This window comes from Xenia sp. Carnegie-2017, unplaced genomic scaffold (assembly GCF_021976095.1).
Source record: "Xenia sp. Carnegie-2017 unplaced genomic scaffold, XeniaSp_v1 HiC_scaffold_3, whole genome shotgun sequence".
NCBI lineage: Eukaryota > Metazoa > Cnidaria > Anthozoa > Malacalcyonacea > Xeniidae > Xenia > Xenia sp. Carnegie-2017.
Genome location: NW_025813493.1, coordinates 7,609,943 through 7,636,133, shown reverse-complemented (window position 1 = coordinate 7,636,133; position 26,191 = coordinate 7,609,943). Strand labels below are relative to the sequence as shown.

General features: G+C 29.9%; 2 long non-coding RNA genes across 2 annotated transcripts; both read right to left on the bottom strand.

Annotated features, from left to right (window-relative positions):
- Positions 1-1,185: 1,185 nt before the first annotated feature.
- Positions 1,186-23,005, bottom strand: LOC124454331. The gene is made up of 3 exons (XR_006951407.1): positions 22,995-23,005; positions 8,368-8,374; positions 1,186-1,249 (listed from the first exon to the last, which is right to left on the bottom strand). It is a non-coding gene; the product is annotated as an uncharacterized LOC124454331 (long non-coding RNA).
- Positions 5,126-5,292, bottom strand: LOC124454332. Its single transcript, XR_006951408.1, has 2 exons — positions 5,262-5,292; positions 5,126-5,186 (listed from the first exon to the last, which is right to left on the bottom strand). It is a non-coding gene; the product is annotated as an uncharacterized LOC124454332 (long non-coding RNA).
- Positions 23,006-26,191: the final 3,186 nt, after the last annotated feature.

Genomic DNA, 26,191 nt, shown 5'->3' with positions numbered 1-26,191 from the left:
AAAATTGAAACGAAAGCCATTGGACCTGACCATGTTAATATTGCGACAACGTACAACAATCTCGGTTCGGTTTACAGAGATATGGGAGAGTACGAAAAATCAAAAGATTTTTATGAACAAGCGATGAAAATTGAAACAAAAACATTTGGACCTGACCATGTTAATATTGCGACAACGTACACCAATCTGGGTTCGGTTTACAGAGATATGGGAGAGTACGAAAAATCAAAACATTTTTACGAACAAGCGATGAAAATTGAAATGAAAGCCATTGGACCTGACCATGTTAATATTGCGACAACGTACAACAATCTGGGTTCGGTTTACAGTAAAATGGGAGAGTACGAAAAAGCAATAGATTTTTATGAACGAGCGATAGAAATTCAAACAAAAGTATTTGGAACTGACCATGTTGATATTGCGACAACGTACAACAATCTGGGTTTGGTTTACAGAGATATGGGAGAGTACGAAAAAGCAAAAGATTTTTATGAGCGAGCTATAGCAATTCAAACAAAAGTATTTGGACCTGACCATGTTACTATTGCGACAATGTACAACAATCTGGGTTTCGTTTACAATAAAATGGGAGAGTACGAAAAAGCAAAAGATTTTTATGAACGAGCGATAGAAATTGAAACAAAAGCATTTGGACCTGAACATGTTAATATTACGAAAAAGCAATCACGTTGTAATTTACTGTGATTTACTGAATTTATTGAAAAACATGAAAAACCAACACATTTATTTGAACCTTTAAGGCTATCATTGATATATGGAAATCTATACTACTATTTATTATTATCCTTTGATTGGAGAGATAAGAAAAAAGCTCATGGTGAAATTGCTTGAACTGTAATTTAAAGTAACAAATAGAAAGATGGTGATCAATAAGATAAAGGCTTATAAATGTACATCGAAATGATCATCAAATCATTTGTTAAATATCATACTTGTCATACAAAGAATATAAAAATCTGGACGAACTTACAGCCAGCTATATCATTGCTTATTTTTTCATTAAATTTTTTTATTTTTTTCATTTTCTTTAATATGTTCAAGGATTTTTTGAGCACGATGAAGACCACTAAAATAAGCACCGTGTACATAACCATTATACAACTCATCAGTAGCTTCTCCAGCAAAATACATACGAGATACATTTGATTGTAAAGCTTTGTAATCTTCATCACTAAATCCTATTGGATCAATTGAATAACAACCAGCAAACAAAGGATAAAATCTCCATCTGTGATAATAAATATCAATAGGATCTGGGATGTCCAAACCATAAACACTAAGTAATATCGTCATGATTTCTTCTTGTGTTTTCTGTTTTCTTTGATATTGTATTCTTCTGCCTCTTCACCAGTAACTGTGATAATAAGAATATAAATTCTTTGATCTTGCACACCTGCATTAATCTCGAAATTCTGCCACATAGGATAATACCCTCCTCTATCACTTGAATAAAATATATACTGTTTTTCATCCAAAAATTTATGTGGAAACTTTAGGAATATTTTTATGTAATCAGCCATTTCGATCTTCTATAATGAGTCAAGGAGTCTTGAAGGAAGGTCAGGTTTAAATTTAACAAATTCATTTTGTAATACTCCAATACTGAATGCAACAAGAAAATAATCTGCAGTATAAATCTCACCACTCTCAGTAAAGACTTGAACACCATTTTCACTCCATGATATGTGATTGACATGTTGAGCAAATACTAACTTAGGAATGTCAGATTCATGCAGGAAAGATTGAGCAATTTCTTTAACTATTAGGGCATATCCTCGTAGGTCAAATACAAAATACTGAGTTCTACAATCGGAATCAATAATGCCAGTAGATTTCTTAACTCCTGTAGAAATATACTGTGGTTTTTACACCAGCATCAAAATCTTCATAAAAAATATTCAAGTACTTCTTGAGCTGGATTTTGTGGATACCAACCAGAAAGTCTTAAACCAGTACATTCATCAATGTCAGTCATATTTGCTTTACGTCTCTCATCAATATTGTCACTTAGTAAATCACTTGCTTTCTCAAACTCTGCACGACCGTCTTGATTGGTAACATCTTTACCAACTTGATCACAAACTATATAATACCCAGGCTTAGGAACAGCCATTGTATAGTTCCCTTTGAGATTGTATTTTTTAGCTAATTCCCAATTAGGATTGTTCTTAGTGCCTTCAACCCAATTAGCACCGAGCTCAATTGTCGTATTTTGAAATGTTGTAGTTTTCATTCACCCACTAACGCGATGCCAAGCTTCTAATATCGTAAAATCATCTATGCCAGCTTTGTAAAATGTTTCTGCAGCTTTTATTCTAAACATTTCAGCACCAAGAATCAATATTTTAGAGTGATGGACATTTTGCGTTTCTTTTATAGCTACAGTCAAGTTTGACAAAAAAACTCCAACTGTTAGAAACAGCTTTAATATTCTTTGGTAGAGCTTACACTGTGCCATTGTTTTTTGTGGAAGGTAAATTTCTTACAGTGTTGAAAGATGAATTTTAAATAAGTTCATGTCGGCATGTTCAAAATTTCACATATTATCCAACAATGTTCACAAATCGACAAAAATTGTATAATTTGCACAAAATGAATGAAATAAGCTAAATCACATGTAAATTTATAATGATGCGCATTGCAAATTTGTACAAAATAACAAAAAAAAGAAGAAAAACAATTAGTTAGTTCAATTCTGATTCGTCGCTTGAGTCAGAGTCTTGAGCATAAAGAATGTTGGTTGTCATATGACTTAAAGCATTGGTTGAAGGAGAATATTTGAAACAGCCTTCTGACTCTTTCACTCCTTGCTTAACTTTTAAATTACCGCACACTGACTTTGTGTGCAACCTATTTCTTCCTTTAGTTTTGATTGCATTCACAGAAGAAAAATTTCTCTTCACATCAACATTGAAGGATGAATTATGCTTTGTCTCGAATCTCTAAACCAGTGTATATTCATTGTAAACAACCTTGTCTTTTATAACTGATGAGTTCATAAAAAGTTTTTAATTTTTAGTAAAAGTTCATGAAATGTTTACAAAGTTCTTTTTGTTCACAATCTGGCAACACTGATTTCTTAAAAACTGAGAAGGTCACGTGACAAGCGAATGGAAAATGTCAGAAAATCTGGCCGACAAATCGCTGTGTGTAAGCGTACCTTCACAGTGAACGAAGAAAATAATTTGAAAGATGTTTTCCAGTAAATTTTATCTTGCACACAAAAATCAATAACCAAAAAATTTTTTGAATTACAAACGAAATAATTTATACGAACATCTGAATTTAATTCATTAAAAAACAATAAAATGTAAAAAACTTCTTTTTAGTTATTTTTATTATAACTCTAGGAAAATGAAAATGACATTATTGTCGGATATATTTTGTTTGCTATGGGCCATTCTCTCATTTGTTTTTTGCAATTTAAATTTAATTTGAAAATAAAAATAGCACTTAACAGATGGAAATTGATAAAACATCTAAAAAATATTCCTATCACAAAGAAAATTGAAACACAGTATTTGCAAGTTAAATCATTCAAATACTTTCAAATTGCCAAAATCAAACGTCGTCAGAAGAGACACAAGAAATGAATTTGTGAAAATATATGAACAATAATGACGGACATAGGTAGGTTGTGTGGTAAGATATAAAATATAAAATACCATCTTATTCCCGACAAGATATTTCGTCGTAATTATAACTAAAGAAAGTATAAGATAACTGTGCTAATTATAATACATATGAGCTAAAATTTTATGGCGGTAATTGATATCTCGGTCTACTGTATCACAAAATGCTTTTCAATTTTCATAAACCTTCGCTAAATGTAAACTACATTTATCTTAACTGAGTTTTTGTTCATAGTTGTCGAGACTTTGTAAATTCAACTTAAAGAGAAACATATGCATCGAAGCGTGAGCTAATTACATCAATTTGGATGATTTTCTTGTTGGTCAAAAACATAGCGTCAAACATTTAGTTCTTTCTTGTAAAGTTTATTCCCTATAGATTAAGCAGTCTTAACTTGCGAATGTGAAAAACAGAAACTCTATAAAAAATCGATGTAACTGATTATTTTTGTTGTGCTATATTATTGAGTCAGGTTTCTATATAAGATCAGTAACGTATAGCGACGATGTCGTTTATGTAGCAGAGAAAGGGAAAGTCACATGACCATATGGAAAGCACACTTAAATTAAATAATTGTATTGTTTAGATGAAACTATTTGGTATGAAAAACCAATCACTCTCGTTGCATTTGCCGCTGGATTTCTGTTATTGATAATGGCAACTGCTGGCGTCAGAATGCTTTGTTTTTAAGAAATAATAATGAAGGGATCAATGATGGATATTCCACATCATATTGCTATAATAATGGATCAACATACTCATCCAAGACACCTGATGTGTATGAGAATCAATCATTTACATCGCTAGATGAGTACAACATGAATCAATTTTCACCGCGACATTCCCGAGCACAATTGTCACCATATCTGATGGGAATAATCATGGATCACAAAAAGGATTTCAAACATTTTATACCACACCGTTACACGAATCAAAAGCATAACAGTAAATTTTGTGTTTTTGTAAATGTTTATATAGAGACAATGATCTTATAAAGCACTATACCACAATAAAATAATTCTGGTATAAATTTGACTAAAAATATGACATGTACTAGATTAAACAACGTTGACAATGGCACATTTATAAAATACCCTGAAACAAAGACAGTCAGAAAGAATCAGGAAAGGTTATGATTAAGAAAAGACTATGTTTGGGTCAGGAATGCAGGTAGTTTAGTAAGTGGATGAAACGATATTCAATAATACATCCTCTTATTACTGTTACAATAGATAGACTAAATATTGCAACAGAAATTTTTAATGAACCATCAATCTACTACAATCAAGGATGTTTATAAAATCCTTCTTTCTTACCCAAACTTTTTGTTTGTAAAAATATTAAAGGAAAAAATCTTCTGAATTCATTGTATTTGTTTGTTTTACTTCAACAGATCTTTCATTTTGTTGGTAACTTTCTTTGTCTTCTTCTAACCCCAGCTCCCCCTTCCTTAATAACAATCCTTCTAGACACAACCCCTACCTCCTTCCTTACAGACAATCCCTACCTCCTTCCTTGCAGACAACCCCTACCTCTTTCCTTAATGACAACTCCTATCTCCTTCCTTACAGACAAATCCTACCTCCTTCGTTACAATCAACCCGTACCTCCTTCCTTACAGACAACCCCTACCTCTTTAGTAGTATAGTACATGGGGGTTCTAGCGCACGAAAAGTGCGCTATAATCCCCCATGTACTATACTACGTATAACCTTGGGTAAAAACTATTTTTATAACAGCTTAAAATAAGACCATGGTTCAAAAGGCGTCCCTCAGTAAAAGGTCATGTAAGAAAGCTGTATGAAAAAAGTCATTGTTTCAAAGGTAAAATTTGGAATCTATATGTTTTAAAAACGGTCTTTACAAACAAATGTTAACAAGCATCGTTTCGAGAGGGCTCGGCAGCGCAGAGCACTTCGTGCTCGAGCAGGGAATGGAGCCCTCGAGAATTCTGCTGATTTATGGAAAATTTTCACGAAGTGAAATTGAGCGCCCCCTGCATTCGAAGAATATTCGAAGAATATTCGAGAATAACAGAGGCTTAAGAAATGCTCTTCAAAAAACCGTCTTTAATAATCAAATGTTAAGAAAGCATTGGTTTTGAGGGGGCTCGGCAGCGCAGATCACGAAGTGATCGAGCAGGGGATGGAGCCCCCGATAATTCTTAGGCGACGTTGGGAAAATTTTTCACGAAGTGAAAAATTGAGGTCGCCTCCCCATGGATTCGATGAATATTCGAAGAATATTCGAGAATAACAGAGGCTTAAGAAATGCTCTTCAAAAAACCGTCTTTAAGAATTAATTGTTAATAAAGCATCGGTTCGGAGAGGGCTCGGCAGCGCAGATCACGAAGTGATCGAGCAGGGGATTGAGCCCTCGAGAATTCTAGGCGACGGTGGGAAAATTTTTCACGAAGTGAAAAATTGGGGTCGCCTCCCCGTGGATTCGAAGAATATTCGAAGAATATTCGAGAATAACAGAGGCTTAAAAAATGCTCTTTTACAATCTATCGTTTAAAAATATGGAATCTATATGTTTTTGAAATATATAGGTGCGTTTAAATTTTAAAAACTATCTTTAGAAATCAAGTGTTAACAAGGCCCTTCCAGGAGGCTGTCAGGCGCGTGTCTTAGTGCATGTTCTTAACAATGGTTGTTTAATGTAATAGCACATTTCATCAGCGCATGTATAATAATACAATGTTTTACAAAATATGGAATCTATATGTTTTTTTAATTTGTCTGTCAAGCGAGTGTCATATAATTTTTGTTAAAATTGTTTTTAATAATTGTTTCAGGATTTTGAATCTTTTTGTATATCGCTTTTGTATTAATTACTTATTACAAACAGTTATTAGTCAAACATGAGGAGCAGGTATGTATGATTTTACTCTAACAGAGGCCCACGCTACATGCTTACTACACATTATAACTGTATATTAAAATAAGTTTTAATTATCATTTAAATAATGACCATAAGCTCTAGTAGTTTTACCATTATCTAATATATACCGTTTATCATCAAAACAGCTAAGTGATACTTTATTAATTTCATAACTACTAAGTTGATGGTTTACACTTCTAATAGTTTTCATTGTATGATGTATTTGTTTATTTTCAAATAGTGTTTGTTTATAGTCTTCATGTTTTATTTTGTTTTTAATAATATTTTTCTTAATCCCTTTAGCTTTCTTATCTCCTTTATTATTATCTTTAATATAACTATACATCTTACTTCTTAAACCAATAAATTCTTTAATTATATTTCCAGCAGCTTCATCTTTCATTTTACCAATAACTTTTTTATTAGTATTATCATAATATTTATGGCATTTATCATAATCACTGTTATCAAATTTATCTTTATCACCCAAAATCTTGATAGACATCATTAGTTTCAATTTCATATGTTAAACTATCTGTATCTGTGAATAATAATTTAGCTTTATCACCATACCGATTTTTGATATAGTTGTAATGAAAATCATACATCAAAGTTTTACTTAAATCTAAGATACACATACCCACATATGCAGGTCTGTTGAGGGTTAATTGTTCTTTGATCTTATGCACAGCCACAAGGTTCTCATTGAAAATTTTACTACTTACATAAGTAGGTTTTGAAGCTAATTTTAATAATTTATTTTTATTAGTTACTAGTCTAACATCTACTCTTTTCGTAAGTTTTCCATCGTCTTACCAAAACACTGTTATTCATGAGTTTGAAGAAGTCTTTTCAAAAGAATTTTTTGCATTAGTTCTTTTTTGAGTATTAAAGTCTATGTATTTTTTCAACCATGGAGATTGATTAAATTCAAGTACTCTATGTACTTTTTTTAATTTTAACCCAAGATCTAAATATAGTTGAAGATTTCTATAATGTAAAACATATTTGTATTTATTTTGTAATGTAGGTATTAATTTTGAAACTAAACCTGTTGATATATTGTAATTAGAAGCAATTGTCTTACAATATTTTGACAGCATGTTGCTAGTTACCTTAATTTTTCTGGTGCTAGTGGATAATCGTTATGTAAATTATGTAGTTCTTCAGGGTATTCTAAATCAACTTCTAAAATTAAACCTTTTTTACTATCTTCTTTATATGTGGCTAAATTTATGTTGTTAATCTGTTTATCAGTTAACCATTTGAAATTGCCTGTAGGTAAATACTGACTCATAGCCCAGCCATAGAGATTATTAGAATCCAGATACATTATATATTTTGAAGGTTTATTCTTATCAAATGTTTTCATATACTTGTTATTAGCCTTACCATATCGGTTAGAAATATAAGAAATACCTCCTCTCATACCCTTTTCAATGAATTGAAACATGTCAATATCAGTCATTAATTCTAATTTAATATTTGTCATTTTAAGCATAGCATCCCAAGACAACCCGGGTGATGTAAAATAATGACATGGGTCTAAGTTATAATATTCTAAACATGTTTTCCTAAAGTTTTCAAATACATCAGCTAATAACAAAACGTCTGATTTCATATACAGGTCGTGGTACTCACCCATGTTTTTGAGATTGAATGTATTCCAAACATTTTGAGCATGATTATAAGAATCATCTGATATATTTTCATCAGTAAGAATACTATAAAAATCTTTTTTTGAAGGCAACTTCTCATCAAACTTTTCAAAGCTATCCATATAATCATATGGGTATATACCTTTTTTAGTCATTAAATTAAATTTTTCACTTTGAAACTGCTTAGAGGTGTATTTAAACGATTCTTTAGGTAGGTTATTAACAAGCTTGTCAAGACTAGAGCTCATAAATTGAAAACTATCAAGAAATGTTAAATGGTTACCTAACATGAAAGCCATATATTTTTCCATGTTATTAGGTATACAATTTATATTCATCTGCGTTTCCTCACCTTTTTTGTTTTTGTATGTATGCTTATTAACAATAGCTCCGATTTCTTGCATAATAAAATGGCTATCATATCCACGCAGATTGTGAAATATTACTGGGATCTTTAATTTATCAGGGTCTATTCTAAGTTTTAAATTACAATCTTGATGAGCCGACCCTCTGTATCTTCCAGTGATATGACAATGGTCTCGAACTCGAATATCTTTGTTAGTATATTTTTTGTTACAGATATGACATTCATCAGCTTTTTTAAATTCTTCTTCATCATCAGAGGTCATTTTTAATGGTTTATTAAAGTGGTTTTTCATAATATTTTTACAATATTTAACTTCTTTTAACATAGCTTCCATAAATTTGTAAACAGCCTTTTCACCTCTATATAGTTGAATTGGTTTAGTAAATTGATCATCATAACAACATACAACTTTATAACCATAACCACAGTCAGTGTGCTTCTGATAGGCTTCAGTGAATGATTTTTTATTATTCTGATTACAACCAGATATCTTTTCTGTAATAGCCTCAAAGTCTGAATATATGACAAATGGTACTGGTTGTTGCTTATGATAGTTGTTGAATTTAAGTATGTTATTATTTTTATCAGGCATTCTTACTGATTGTATACCATTTATTAGTATACAGTTTTCTATATGGTCATTTAATATTTTTTCAGAACTAAAACATTGAAGACAGCGCATACAAAAGTGTTTTCTTTCTTTATGCTTTGTTTGATTGTACATAAATTTATTAAAATCTTTTATTAATACATAATGTTTGTTTTCATTATCAGTTATCAATAGTAGTTCTATATGGTCTTCAAATTGTTCTTTTGATATGAATAATGGATATGGTTGTTTATCTTCATAACCGAAGACATTAATGTTAATTTTGTTTTGCTTTTCGATTTTATTATAATGTTTAACAGTCACTGGAAAATCAACTCCTTCATAATTAAGCTTTTCAATATATTGCTTATCAGATTTTTTTATTCTTTGTGGGTCTTTATTTTGTGGGTTAATATGTCTAATATGGCACCACCTAAAACATTCATTATCATGGTTTTTGATATTTATCAAACCTTTATTAGGGTTTTTAAGTTCTTGAGGTAAATTAATGTATGAAGACCCTTGCAATGGTTTGTATTTAACAACATTAAGATAATGATTATCTATATAGCGAATAACCCATCCAGAACCTTCTTGTGTAAATTTACTAATCTTATTTAATATATTTTGTTCTGAAATTTGTAGTGATTCAGTAATATTTTCATTATTTGTAATTGTTAAAGCTGGACTATTGAAATAAGCAACTTTTGTTAAATAACCAGCTGTACCACCATCTTTTATTTCAAATTTTTCAAATATTACCTTAAGCGTTTCAACAAATTTTAATCCTTTCATTGTTGTTAATATTTCTTTAATATAATATGTAAGATACTTTCTTGTGCTTTGCATTTGTATTAATGGTGCTTTATTGTTAATAATGCTTATTTCATATGATTTAGTGTATCCTTTTATAGCATTGTTTGTTTCTCTTATTTTAACTCTTTGTGTTGGTATTGGTTTTTTATTTTTATCTGATAGCATCTGTGTATTATTCTCATACTCTTTAACCATCTCTTTTACACTCGTTCTTGGTTTTGGGACTGGTGTTAATACTTTGATTAATTCGTTTTTTCTAAGTTTATAATAACCTTTAACCTTTTTTTCTTTAGCAATAACTTTTAACTGTTTCACAGTCATTTGTTTAATATTGGATTGTGATAGTACTTTTTGTACTGGTTTGGAAATTGAAGTATTATTAACTTCAACCCACGGCTTTTGATTTAATAATAACTTAATTAAATCGTCTTTAGTCAACTTTTGAAGTTCATCTTTATTCATATTAGGCATACTATATAAAATACTCATGTCTTTAAGTACTTTATGTTTTGGTTTATCTTTATTCATTTTCTGCATATTATATAATATAGGTTTGTCTTTAAGTACCTTTCGATTTAAATAATCTCTATTCATATATATACTATATATTTTATTTTTATTTTTAAACGCACTAATTTTAATTATAGAAATAAATCTATATTTAAAACTTTTTATAAAAATAATTAAATTAATCTATTTAACATTTTGTAGTTTTATTTTTTGAATATGTTTTCTAGTTTTAAGATGTAAAGTTTTATATGCTAAACTATATGTTTTATTACATAAATCACAATGCCATGGTTTTGAGAGCATATATAATGTCCTATGTTGTTTGATTTGTTCTTTAGTATAAATTGTTGGTCTTCCTCGTATTGGTTTATCTGAACACATATATACTAATACTATATATTTTATTTTTTAAATAGTTATTTAATGCGTTTAAGATAGATTCTAATAGTACCAGAAGCAGTTATATAAGGACCATATTCATATAAATCAAATTTTATAACATAAACATCTGTATCTATATTGTTGATTTCATATTTAAAATAACAATCATCCCATCCATGATCTTTATTAAACAAATCTTCAGTGATATGTGTAAACTGTGGTATATAAAAATCACTACTAATATTATATATATTAGGTATATAAAAATCACTACTAAGAGTATAAATATTAGATGGTTTAAATGTATTCAATATAACAGGTTCATAATCAATATTCATACTACACATCACCTGTAATATTTTTTTTATATTTTCAACATTATATATATCTTTTGAAAAAGATAACCACTCATTTGTATTCAATTCATAATATTTAGTTATATATCTATCAATATCGTCTTTATAATAAAGTTCGTACGTTAATGATTTAATATACATGTTTTTATCTTTCATAATTTCATCTAATAAATCTAAATTAATTTCATGTCCTTTAAATTTATATACATCTTTGTTTTTTATAACTTTTACCATTTTATATAATTACTATATATTTTATTTTTTTAAGGTGCGTTTAAATTATCTTTTGATTTATACAATGTTTTTTCAAAATCCTTCAAAACACCTTCTATATGAGAACTAGTTTTTTTACAACATAGAATAAAATTTCTAATCTTTTTTAATAGATCTTTAAGATTCATATATAATCATAAATGTTTTATTTCTTTAACTCTATCCAATTGTTATAATAAGTACAGTTAATGTCTTTATCCCATTCAAGAATCTTATATACTTTATTGAATAATCTATTATCAAAAATAAGTTTTGTTTTACTATTTTTCATATCTTTGATAGGGTGTTTTAATGGTATACCCCTACGGCTGGCTAAGCGTATTATATAATAGTTATACATGCTAATATTCTTTTTCTGTATCAACTTATGTTTAATCATAGTACTAACAACTTTTATAAAATCATTTGTAATCATCTCAACATATTCAAAAGGTACACACAATTTAAGTTTATTATAAAACCATTTTCTCCTTGAATGAACTGATTTTTGACATTTCCAAATTTCTGGTATCCATTCATTAACTATCTTATATGAGTGAACAGAACCACAGTTCTTACAAACATTCTTTGTATTATCTGAAATAATTTCTTGATTTTCACAACATAAGTATGTCTTAGCAGATCTATTAATATAACTATCACATATCTTTTTATTACAAAAGCAACAATTTACATAACCAAAAAACTCTTCTAACTCTTTATGAACAAATTCATTGCAATACATATATACTAATACTATATATTTTGTTTTTTAAGTAATTTTATATAATAAATATCCAGATATAATACCAATCACAACCATTGTACCAGATTGATAATTTTTCATATTCTTAGATTGTTTGTAAAAGTCATCTAACTGTGGTTCTCTATGAAATGTTAATCCATTGTAATGTATCGTTTTTACTTTTCTAAGCGCATCTAGAGCTCTATTTGTAAGTTCTATATCATTATCAGCATATTGAAGTTCTTGTCTTAACTGTTGAATTTTATCATGCTGTTTGACTTCATTTTCATAGAACGCTTCTTTAGCCTTTTGTAGTTTTACTAAAGACTCGTGGTATCTTTTCATTTCCTCAACGTAACCGTTTTTATCAAGTTTATGAAATAACCAACCTGCTAGACTAAATCCTAGGCCATTAACAACAGCTCCAAAAGCTGTTCCAACTCCACTAGTAATAACACTTGTCATATATATATTTATACAGATTTAAACGGATTCTCAGGGACCCATTTTTTATCCTGAGCATATTTAACTAGCATTGTTGATGTTGTAATAGCAATAGCTAATTTTGTAAAATCTTTAATATTATCAGTATCTGTTAATTTTTGACCTAGTAGTTTTTTAGACGCCATAGAAAGACCTACAGCAGTTGTTGTCACAAGCACTGCATCAAAAGCTTCATTCATAAATTGTTTCTTATTCATAGTATTACTCATATATAATAGGAAATATTTTATTCAAATGAGTCTAAATTATATTTTTTATTTTTTTGTATCAAAACATGTTTTTCACTAGTTGTTTCTTCTCTTGCTTTATCGTTTGTTAATTTTTCCTGTCTCTTATCATTTTTCCTTGTATAATAGAGGCTAGCAATAGCAGTTAATACTCCAACTGCTCCAAATAAGAATCCATAATTAATATTCCAACTATTATCCTCAATTTTCTTTTTATTTTCTAATTCAATCTTATTTCTCATTTTTTGTTCTTTAGCAACTTTCGATATAGCAGCTAAGCGTTTACCAGCTTCGACTCTAATAGGGTCTTTATCTTTCTTAACTGTAGTAATTTTTAGATTTTCTTCAGACATATTATATAATACTGTAGATTTTGTTCACAGATAACTCACAGACAATCTTATAGATAACTCACAGATAATCTTATAGATAACTCACAGATCATTTATATTTTTTGTTATATTTACTCACCATACTATCTATAGTAGTGCAATTGTCTATTATAATATCATCAATAACTTTTATGTCTGATAGAAATATCACTTCATCATAAGGTAATCCCCTTAAATATGACCTTATATTCATAAGTATTTTTTCATATGATGTATATCCAAATTTACACATTTCTAAATTATTATTAATTTTACTTTTAACAATATAACCTTGAATTAAAGCCCCTAAACCACTCAGGGTTGCTATAACTATCGGATTCAGGGTTACGCTACCAACAATACCACCAGTTGAGACTAGAAAAATACTTCCCATGTTTAATGATAGTCTAATTTTCTTTAATTTATTATACTTCCATTTATAACAGGTATACATTTTATGATAGTACAAATACAACTTTTTCAGCTTTTCAAATTCATCTTGACTCAACTCACTCGAAATATGATTAAAATCTAGAACTTTCTTCATATTATATTATAAAACATATTTAACTAATATGAATGTTGATAGCGTTGATATACCGAGTAAAGCAATCATATCTGTTTGATGGGGATTATTTACTATCATTTTTGTATGTTTATGTACTAATGGTTTTTTATGAACTTCATCTAGAGTATCTAGGTGTTGCGATGGTACATTATCTTGATGTACTTTTTTAGGTTCTTTCTTTTTAACTTCATAATAATTTATTTTAGAATTAATACCGAATTTCATAGTTTTATTAGCTAATGTTAAAATATTATTATACCCATTAATCTTTTTATTTAATATTATCATACGGCTTGGTATTAAAATCATACCAGGGCTGATTGCCATATTCAAAATAACATTCGTGTCTTTTATAGCTTTCCTCATGTTAGATATAAATACAGTTGTATCATTCTGTACTATAGTATCCTCTAATAATTTCCTAAAAACTTTTTGTGTTTGCATGCTCTTAGCTCCATGATTAACTATTGACCATCTTGTATTTGCTTGAGCTCCAAGAACTGTATAAACAAAACTTTCAATGCTCTCTTGCAAAAGAATTTTTCCAATTAATGTAATCCCTTCCGAATGATATGCAATGAAGCTACGATAATCAGTAGTTGAATATTGAAAATTAACATAATAACCATCATTGTTTTTATCAAATTTTAAAATACCTTTATAAGGTATATGCTTTTTCAATTCCGTAAAGTCATATTTATCTAATAACGATGGGTGCTTCATAAATTTTTTAATCTGATAATATAAATGGTATTTAACAAGGCTTTGTATAATTCTGCTTTTATCAAAATTTAAATGATTAAGCCCAATACCAGATAGAAACGAAGCCACATAACATCCACAAATCATAGCATAGTATGCTTCTTGTTTATAATTTAAATGACTTTTAATATTGTATCTTATACCAGTAGGTTGTTCTTTTTTACTTTTAATTTCACTTGACCATGTGGCTGTTATAGGTTGTAAATTACTCATAAAATAATCATTCTCTGTGACATACAATTTGAAGTTACAGATATCAACATTTACCGGCCTTTGAAATGTAGGTGTCACAATAAACTTTGATGACCACCTATGAATTGATTTATCAAAAAAGTCCTGGTAATGACCTTCATCTCCATTAACAGCTGCTATGAGATTTGAAAACAAAGGCGTTTTAATTGTTTCTAAATATATTTTTGGCCATGTTGGTACACTTTTTAAATCATCATCACTTAATTTTATAGAATTTTCTTCGATTTGTTTGTCTGACATATAATATAAGCTATATTATATATGAAGTTCACTATTTTTATAGACGGAGATAGTAGAAAAATTGACTTACAAGAAAGTATAGTAACAACTAACTATTCATATTTATATATTAAAAAAGCTTATGTGTATTGGGAATACAAAAACATAAAATTAAATAATACTTTAGCTTTTACAATAGGCACAACAAAATATAATATAAATGCTGGTTACTGGACTTTTAAAATGCTTAAAACGTTTTTTGAGTCTGTTAACGTAAAGCTTGAGATTGTAGAAAATAATGGAACTTGTAAAATAACTAATAATAATGATAAGGTATTAGTATTGTCTGATACTATTATTGGAATGGTAGGTTTTAATAATACCATAAAAACTATGAAAAAAGGTATCGTACAAAATGGTGTTTCTAAAGTGGATATAAACAGAGGATTAAACTATATTCAAATTTCTTCTAATATTGTAAATTCAAGTTATAATTATAACCCTGAAGGGAAAAAAAGTAATATAGCTTTAACTTTACCAGTAATAACAATTCAGTCGTTATTTGGTAATGTATATGAATACAATGATATTGAAAGTAAAGTTGTAATTATAAAAGGTGCCTTTAACGAGCTAATATTTAATGTATTAGATCAAGATGGTAACCCTTTGAATGTAGGCAGTATTCTCCTTGAATGTTATCTTGAGTAATTTAAATGGATGAAGACATTAAAATTGAGCAAAGTTTAAGAGATATTTATTATGATCCTAAAACAGGTTATCAATCAGCAGAACGGTTGTATCAGAAAGCATTAGAAGAAGGTATAGATGTTAGTAGAAAACAAGTTAAAGAATGGTTAATATCTCAAGATACATACACTAGATATAAACCTATTATTAGGAGACATAAATTCAGACAAACAAGGGTAAACTATCTTGGTGAACAAATACAAATGGATTTAGTTGATATGGGTTCTTATAAGTATAAAAACAATGGTTATTATTGGATATTAACAGCTATTGAAATATTAAGTAGATATGCATTTGCTATCCCTGTTTATAGGAAAGACACAAATAATATGACAAAAGCTGTTGCAAAACTATTAAGTCAATTTAAAGATAGATTTAATTATTACCCATTACTAGCTCAATTTGATGATGGTAAAGAATTTTATAATGTAGGTGTTAAATCATTATTAGAGAAACATGGAATGAAGTACTTCTCTACTAAAAATAGTAAAAAAGCTTCTATTGTCGAACGATTCAACAAAACGCTTAAAACATCTATGTGGAAATATTTTTACAGTAAAGGAACATATAAATGGATTGATATATTGGATGATTTAGTATATAATTATAACAATACAAAACACAGTACAATCTTGATGAAGCCTAAAGATGTTAATAAAATTAATGAAGATGAAGTATGGAATACATTATATGGTCATGAAGTTGCTTATTTACCATTACCTAAGATTAAAATTGGTGATATGGTTAGAATATCAAAGTATAAATCTATATTTACGAAAGGTTATGAAGCAAATTTTACAGAAGAGCTTTTTAAAGTTACTAAAGTTATTAGAGGAGACCCGAATTTATATGAGATAGAGGATACAGAAGGAGAGCCTATAATTGGTAAATTTTATGAAGAGGAACTATCTGTTGTGAATAAGAAAGATGATGTTTATAGAATTGAAAAGATATTAAAACGTAAGAAAGTTAAAGGTAAAAAGATGGTTTTAGTTAAATGGCTAGGTTATGATAATAGGTATAACAGTTGGATCTCTGAAAGTAACATACAAAATATAGAGTAATCTATATAATGGCTGAAGGAGGTTTTGATTTTGAATTAGAAGATAAGAAGCAAGAAGATAATAACGATGATAATGAAAATATTGCTGAAACATCATTTATTAATGATAATGATGATGATAAATTATTTATTACTGATAATGATGGTATAACAATAACAATACCTAATACTCTTCCTGATGTTCCTATTAATTCTACTCCTGTTTATACAAATATTACTAGACCTGAAAATAAAGTTTCTTTTGCTGTTGAACAGTTCATTACAAAAAATTATAGAACAGTGTTTAGATTTAATCATTTAAAAGGTATGGCAGCTTATGAAGGTATTAATCTTAGATTAAATTTAGGTAAAACTGATTCAACAAATAATATTACATACAAACCATTAAATAAAAACAATGAGCGAGGTGCTGAAATAATTATTTTAAAACGTAATAGATATGGTAAATTACAATACAATAAAGCAAAAAGTGCTGAAGAAGCTGTTAAAAAATTTAAAAAAGAAATTACAAAAATTATTAATTTGCAAAATGAATTTATAAAAACTGAAGAGAGTATGCCTATGGTTGATTTAAATAATCAATATACAGAAAATTTCAATCAAATAACTAATCAAGAGCTTAGAGAACATATAGGTGTAATGACCCCCTCTGGAACTATTGATAAAAGAACACGTCCACAATTCATAGAAGCACAAATAAATCACTTTTCTGAAGAGCTAAACAAAACTATAGCTAGAATAGATGAAATAGAAAATGAAAATGGTATTGACAATAATATTGATGAATTAACTAATTTGCATGAAAGGGCCGCGGAATTAGAAATTATAATTAAAGAAGAAGAAGAACAATTAGAAAAAGAGGAAGTACGAGATAAACAAGAAGAAGACATTACTAGATTACAACGTTTTAAAGAATGGGTTAAGAAAAATATCCTAGGATTATCAGCTTTAGCTATATCTGTGGCTGGTATAATTACAACCATTGTCATAGGAGCTAGAAAAGCAATCCTTCAAAGTGCTCAAGCTACTAGTAAATTTTCTAAGGCTTTAGCAAATATAGGTAAAAAATTATGGCCAGTTTTAGGGCCATTATTAAATATTATCGCTCAGGCTATATCTTGGGGAGCTAAAGGTTTAGCATGGCTAGCTTCTAATCTTTGGATTTTAGCTATTGCTGCTGCTTTGTTAATATATGATCAGTATAAACAAAGAAGAAAATAAAATATGTTTTAATATATATGAATAGATTATTACAAGAAGAGCTTTTACCTGGTTATAAAAAGACTGTTATGGCAAAAATTAAAGGCAATCGTACTTTTTATAGTATAACCTTTAATCCTAATAGTCTTAAACCGAATGAACAAGTTTATATTAATATTCCGAAATTGAAAGCAAATAGTTGCTTAGTGCCTGGTTCACTTAATCTATCGTTTGATCTTAAAATAAGTAATACAAAAAGTCACTTTATAAATAATCTCAGTCAGATTTTACAACATAGACTACAAATTAAAGTGGCTGGGGAAACCCTTTACGATTGTAGTGAACATAATATTATAAGTGTATACAAAGACTTGTGGTTACCTAAAAGTGATCGACAAGGCCTTATTGAATACGGTATTTGTAGTGAAAATTTACGAAAACTCATTTCGAAAGATGACAGTGGTACAACAAGTGGAAGTTCAGAAAAAGTATCAGACAAATTAATGTATGATATTTATGGTATAAGACAAAAATTAATATTGATAATATTCTTAAAGACCATGGTCTGTATTGCCCTTTCAATATGAATAATAACTTTCAATACATAATAACATTACCACCAAGTGATCAAGTCCTTATCCCCCAAAGTGGTCAAAATATAGGTGATTATGAATTAGAAAATATTCAGCTTGAATATGAAACTATTGAAAACCAAGAAATTGCGAATGAGGTGACAAATTTATATTCTATAGGAAGAAGCCTATTTTATGAACATATAACCCTCTTAAAAAAGGAAAAATGGGATAAGTCAAGTACATTACAGAATGTTAACGTTAATGTTCCCCGTAAATCAATGAAAGGCATCGTACTACTATTCACAGAAAATTCAATTAGTGACAGCGAGAAATTTATATATCCATTAATCGATGAAGTCAAAATAACAATCGAAGGCACGCCTAATATGATTTTCAACCAAGGTATGAATAAAAAACAATTTTATGAAGAAGCAAGAAAATTTTTTGATAGAACTATTCCGATAGATTGCTTCATGACAATTGAAAAATTTTATAAGGATAAATTTGCATTAGTTATCGATCTACGCACCTTTCAAGAAAAAAATATTGCTGGTAATGGAAAACGAATCATGAATACTCAAAACGGCGTTTTGCTTGAAATTAAAAAGAGAGTATATACAAAAGATTTAAACTGTTACATCTATGTCATTAGTGATGCTCTTGTTCAATTTGTTAATAATGATTTACAAAGTATTCAATACTAAATAACCAGTAATATATAAATGAATACACCTTTTAATATGATTATTGTAGGTATGACAAATTGTGGTAAAACCTTCATTCTTTTAAGAATGCTAGAAAAAAACTTTAGTAACCATTTTGATTATATTATTTTAGTATGCCCCACATTATCATATAATAAAACATATCAAGAATGGAAATATATAAATGATTCTGATTTAATTAAGGTAGAATGTGACCAATATCAGGTAGATATTGTTTTAAAATATGTTAGTGATGTATATAAAGGTACAAATAGTCTTATTATTCTGATGATTGCGCAAGTGGATTAGATGTTAAAAATAGGACATCTGAATTAGTTCGTTTAGCATTCAGTGCTCGTCATTATGGACTTTCTACTATTGTGGTTACACAACAATTGACAAGTATTGCCAAACCTTATCGTGAAAATATAAGTTATTTAGTTGCGTTTTATAATACAAACCGCAATAATATGAAAACAATATTTGATGATTATCTTTATGGTGTTGAGAAAGATGATATAGAAGAAATAACCAAAAAATTGAAAAATAATAAATTTACTCATCTATTTATTCAACTAATATATCCATACCAATGGAAAATTGTTATTCCGCAATAAAACATGTGTTAATATATATGCCAAAGCGTAAAGAGCCTGAAACAATTGATGATATAATTAATGAGATTGATTCCGCAAATGATACTATCAAAGATGCTGTATGTGATGATAATATACAAGATAAACCGCAAGAGGGTTTTAATAAAAGAGATCAACTACTTAAACTAGCTGAAGATGGTGATTTAGACAAGTCAGTTGCTTACATTAAAAAAGCCAGTCAAAAAATTATTGATAAATTATACAATGAATACGAGAAAAAAAGATTACAAAAAACTAATGAGTTTTTAACTGATTTAGTTATATCAAAATTTTCAGATATATTAAAAGGGTTTGATGTTATTGAATCTCCAAAAGAATTAACAAAACAGCTTAAATCAGACGACCTTTTAAAACGAGATGTTTATAGTTTAGTAGAAAAAATATCACCCATATTACCTTTTCTAGGTTTTTTATCTGGTGGTATAACAACCGTTAAACATGTTTACGAACATAAAAATAATAAACCGGATATAAAATCTGAGGAATAATATAAATGAGCTTATTTTATGGGCATGATAAAACAGATATTAATGTAAATATACAAGGACCTGTAGATAAAACACATCTATCAGATAACTACTACACTAAAACTCAAGTTAATAATAAATTTAATGACCACTATAATAAAACTCAAGTTGATAATAAATTTAATGACCACTACTATAATAAAACTCAAGTTGATAATAAATTCAATGACCACTTTACTAAAACACAAGTTAATAATAAATTTAATGACTATTATACAAAAAATGAATCAAATTCCAAGTATGCTTTGACTTATGATTTATCCAAATTCTATACAAAGAGTGAAACAGATGGTAGGTATTCTTTGACTGCTAATTTAAATAAATATTACACAAAGACTGAAACAGATGGTAAGTATGCTTTGACTTCTAATTTAAATAACTATTATACTAAAACACAAGCTGATGGTAAATTTAATGACTACTATACTAAAACACAAGCTGATGGTAAGTATGCTTTGACTTCTAATTTAAATAACTATTATACTAAAACACAAGCTGATGGTAAGTATGCTTTGACTTCTAATTTAAATAACTATTATACTAAAACACAAGCTGATGGTAAGCTTTGACTTCTAATTTAACTAACTATTATACAAAGAATGAGATTGATAGCAGAGTAAATGGTAAAGTAGTACACCATAGCAATCAATTAAATTATAAAATTTTAATACCCGACAAGATATTATCAGAATTTATTTTAAAAATGTTAAATTTATTGAATTTACACTTTTATTAATAAATCCATCTGATAACTCTAAAACAATTAAATTAGATATGATGATAGATAAGATTAAAAAAAAATTTATCATTAAAGTAACAAATGATAATGAAAAAAAGATAGTTAATGCATTACTAGATTTATATCACGTATACTGTGTTGATGATAAAGATAATAATATTTTATTAATTATTGAACCAACAAAATCTTCAGTTTCACTAGGTTATGACGAATGGAAAAGAAAATGGCTGGCAGCATTTAATGGATTAACCAAAATTCAAGTTTATTCACAACATCAATCTACATTATCTATGTCATTTAATGGTTTTTCACAAAATTTTAGGGCTACTATAGAAGATAATATTCTATCAACTAAAAAATTTGTAAATGATGAAATCGAAAAATTAAAAAAATTTATTAAAAATAACTATCAAGCTAAAACTTAAGATGAAGAATAATCCTCATGTTTGACTACATATCACATAACTGTTTGTAATAAGTAATTAATACAAAAGCGATATACAAAAAGATTCAAAATCCTGAAACAATTATTAAAAACAATTTTAACAAAAATTATATGACACTCGCTTGACAGACAAATTAAAAAAACATATAGATTCCATATTTTGTAAAACATTGTATTATTATACATGCGCTGATGAAATGTGCTATTACATTAAACAACCATTGTTAAGAACATGCACTAAGACACGCGCCTGACAGCCTCCTGGAAGGGCCTTGTTAACACTTGATTTCTAAAGATAGTTTTTAAAATTTAAACGCACCTATATATTTCAAAAACATATAGATTCCATATTTTTAAACGATAGATTGTAAAAGAGCATTTCTTAAGCCTCTGTTATTCTCGAATATTCTTCGAATATTCTTCGAATCCATGGGAGGCGACCCCAATTTTTCACTTCGTGAAAAATTTTCCCACCGTCGCCTAGAATTCTCGAGGGCTCAATCCCCTGCTCGATCACTTCGTGATCTGCGCTGCCGAGCCCTCTCCGAACCGATGCTTTATTAACAATTAATTCTTAAAGACGGTTTTTTGAAGAGCATTTCTTAAGCCTCTGTTATTCTCGAATATTCTTCGAATATTCATCGAATCCATGGGGAGGCGACCCCAATTTTTCACTTCGTGAAAAATTTTCCCAACGTCGCCTAAGAATTATCGGGGGCTCCATCCCCTGCTCGATCACTTCGTGATCTGCGCTGCCGAGCCCCCTCAAAACCAATGCTTTCTTAACATTTGATTATTAAAGACGGTTTTTTGAAGAGCATTTCTTAAGCCTCTGTTATTCTCGAATATTCTTCGAATATTCTTCGAATGTAAGGGGGCGCTCCGAATTTTCACTTCGTGAAAATTTTCCCCACCGTCGCTTAGAATTCTCGAGGGCTCCATTCCCCTGCTCGAGCACGAAGTGCTCTGCGCTGCCGAGCCCTCTCCGAAACGATGCTTGTTAACATTTGTTTGTAAAGACCGTTTTTAAAAACATATAGATTCCAAATTTTTACCCCTTTGAAACAATGACTTTTTTCATACAGCTTTCTTACATGACCTTTTACTGAGGGACGCCTTTTGAACCATGGTCTTATTTTAAGCTGTTATAAAAATAGTTTTTACCCAAGGTTATACGTAGTATAGTACATGGGGGATTATAGCGCACTTTTCGTGCGCTAGAACCCCCATGTACTATACTACTCTCTTTCCTTACAGACAACCCCTACCTCTTTCTGTAGGACAATTCCTACTTCCTTCCTTACAAACAACCCCTACCTCTTTCCTTAATTACAATTCCTACCTCCCTTCTTACACACAACCCCTACCTCCTTCCTTGCAGACAACGCCTACCTCCATCCTTACAGACAACCCCTAACTCCTTCCTTACAGACAACCCCTACCTCTTTACGTAAAAATATTTGAGTTATAATCATTATGTGAAAAGTTTGAAAATGCATGAATTATAGTCTTTATTTGAAAATATATGAGTTATAGTCTTTATATGAAAGGTGTGAAAATGCATGAATTATAGTCTTTATGTGAGAATATATGAATTATAGTCTTTATGTGAAAAGTGTGAAAATGCATGAGTTATAGTCTTTATGTGAAAATATATGAGTTATAGTCTTTATGTGAAAAAGGTGAAAATGCATAAATTATAGTCTTTATGTGGAAGTATATGAGTGCATATATGAGTCCACGTATTTATTGTCTTATAGGTGTCACGTGACTTCGACGTTGGTATGGTCATAGAGGCCTCGCGTGACTTCCACGTATGTATGGTCTTATAGGTCTCACGGACTTCCACTTATGTTTGGTCTTATTGGTCTCACGTGACTTCCACATACGTATGGTGCTATAGGTCTCACATGACTTCTACGTATGTATGGTCTTATAGGTCTCACGTGACTTCCACGTATGTATGGTCTTATAGGTCTCACGTGACTTCTACGTATGTATGGTCTTATAGGTCTCACGTGACTTCTACGTATGTATGGTCTTATAGGTCTCACGTGACTTCGACGTATGTATGGTGATATAGGTCTCACGTGAGTTCTACGTATGTATGGTCTTATAGGTCTCACATGACTTCCACGTATTTATGGTTTTATAGGTTCACGGACTTGCACGTATTTATAGTCTTATAGGTCTCACGTGACTTCTACGTATGTATGGTCTTATAGGTCTCACGTGACTTCTACGTATGTATGGTCTTATAGGTCTCACGTGACTTCGACGTATGTATGGTGATATAGGTCTCACGTGAGTTCTACGTATGTATGGTCTTATAGGTCTCACATGACTTCCACGTATTTATGGTTTTATAGGTTCACGGACTTGCACGTATGTATGGTCTTATAGGTCTCACGTGACTTCTACGTATGTATGGTCTTATAAGTCTCACGTGACTTCCACGTATGTATGGTGATATAGGTCTCACGTGAGTTCTACGTATGTATGGTCTTATAGGTCTCACATGACTTCGACGTATGTATGGTCTAATAGGTCTCACGTGGTTTCCACGTATTTATGGTCTTATTGGTCTCACATGACTTAGACGTATGTATGGTCTTATAGGTCTCACGTGACTTCCACGTATGTATGGTGATATACGTATCACGTGATTTCTACGTATGTATGGTCATATAGGTCTCACGTGACTTCCACGTATGTATGGTCTTATAGGTCTAACGTGACTTCTACGTATGTATGTTCTTATAGGCCTCACGGACTTCTAGGTATGTATGGTCTTATTGTACTCACGTGACTTCTACGTATGTATGGTCTGATAGGTCTCACATGACGTTTGCGTATGCATGGTCTTATAGGTCCTATAGGTATGGTCTGATTTCATTATATCGTGTTATGTCTTACAACTACAAGAACATTCGTAAATTAAGGTAGACATAAATAAAGGTGGGCAAAAAGATAGACACAAAGTAGACATTAAGGTAGACACAAGAGTACACAAAAAGGTATACACAAAGTCAAACGTAAACATAAAGAGAGACGTAAAAAGTACAACATACAAATAGATGTACGCAGATGGACGCAAACTAGTTACGTAGACACAGAAGTAGACACATAGGTGAATATGAAGGTACACAGGTGAACTTGAAGGTACACAGAAAGGTAGGCAAAGGATGTGGACATAAAGATAGACAAGAATAAAGAATATATTTTTTTCTTGATTCTATAAATCGAACAATCTATCTTTTCTCTTAATTACAGTTCCTAAAGATCAAGTAATGATTGATGGATATCCTACTTAAGCGGTGTTAATACATGCAGCAAAATTACGTTTTTTTAGAAATTCCTTATCTCCTCTCATCCTCCCTTTCATTTTTTAAATAAATACATAAACTTTGATAGCTTCTTGTTAACCATTTAAATTAATTTCTAGTCCATTTCTTTTCTTCCAAACCAAGCTCAACTGTTTTCACTTTTTTGCTCCAAATGCATAAATTTTTTTTATCTACGGCAAAGGAAGATCCTTGCACATCGAACTACATTTTACTACATAAAAGCAACAGTGCTACACTGGTTTTCCAACATAAGAACAAAAATTTGTTCATACAACAAGACCTATAGAAAAGCGAAGAGGAGACGATAGAGAAAAGGGAAGAGGAAACAAGAGGAAAAAAGAATAAAGGAAAATCAAGGAGGAGAAGGCAGAGTAGAGGGTAGGCATGCACAAGAGTTGATAAAAATTGACAAACATCGAGAAGAGAAGAGGCAACAACAGAAGTAAGGAAAAGTGAAGCAAAGAGAGGATAGGATATAATATTCTCCGCCCCCGTCATTGTAACAAAAACAGTAAAATCATCACCATACTCTTCTCTATTCACTGTCGTCAAAATAAACTGTAAAATTAATAAACGGTGACAAATTCACCAAGACTAACAGAAATACCAACACCAAGAAAAAACTAACACGAGCACCATACACAAAGACTAACAACAATAATGAGCATTAAAACTGCTCCTATCACTTAGACCAACACCAGCATTAAGACATTTTCACTATGAAGACATTATCATAAGACTAAAACTAGCTCGAACACTGAGACAAAGACGCACATTACTTGGCACATTACTTATGCTAACACTAACACGAGCACAACCACTATTCTAACTATTTAATAACTCAACTCTTTAGTTTGATAATCTTATTGCTTACCCCAAACCCTATTCCAATGTGAAGTACACCCTATTCAAACTGTTCAAGATGTAAAGCATACCGTTGCTAAAAGGTAACGCTTAAAAGGTAATCAATCACAATTTGTAATCAAAATTCGGTATTTTGCTATTCAATTAAGTAGTGTTTTTAAACATTCTCAAATCAGCAAAGAGTTTAAAATTTTCTACATCAGTTGCGAC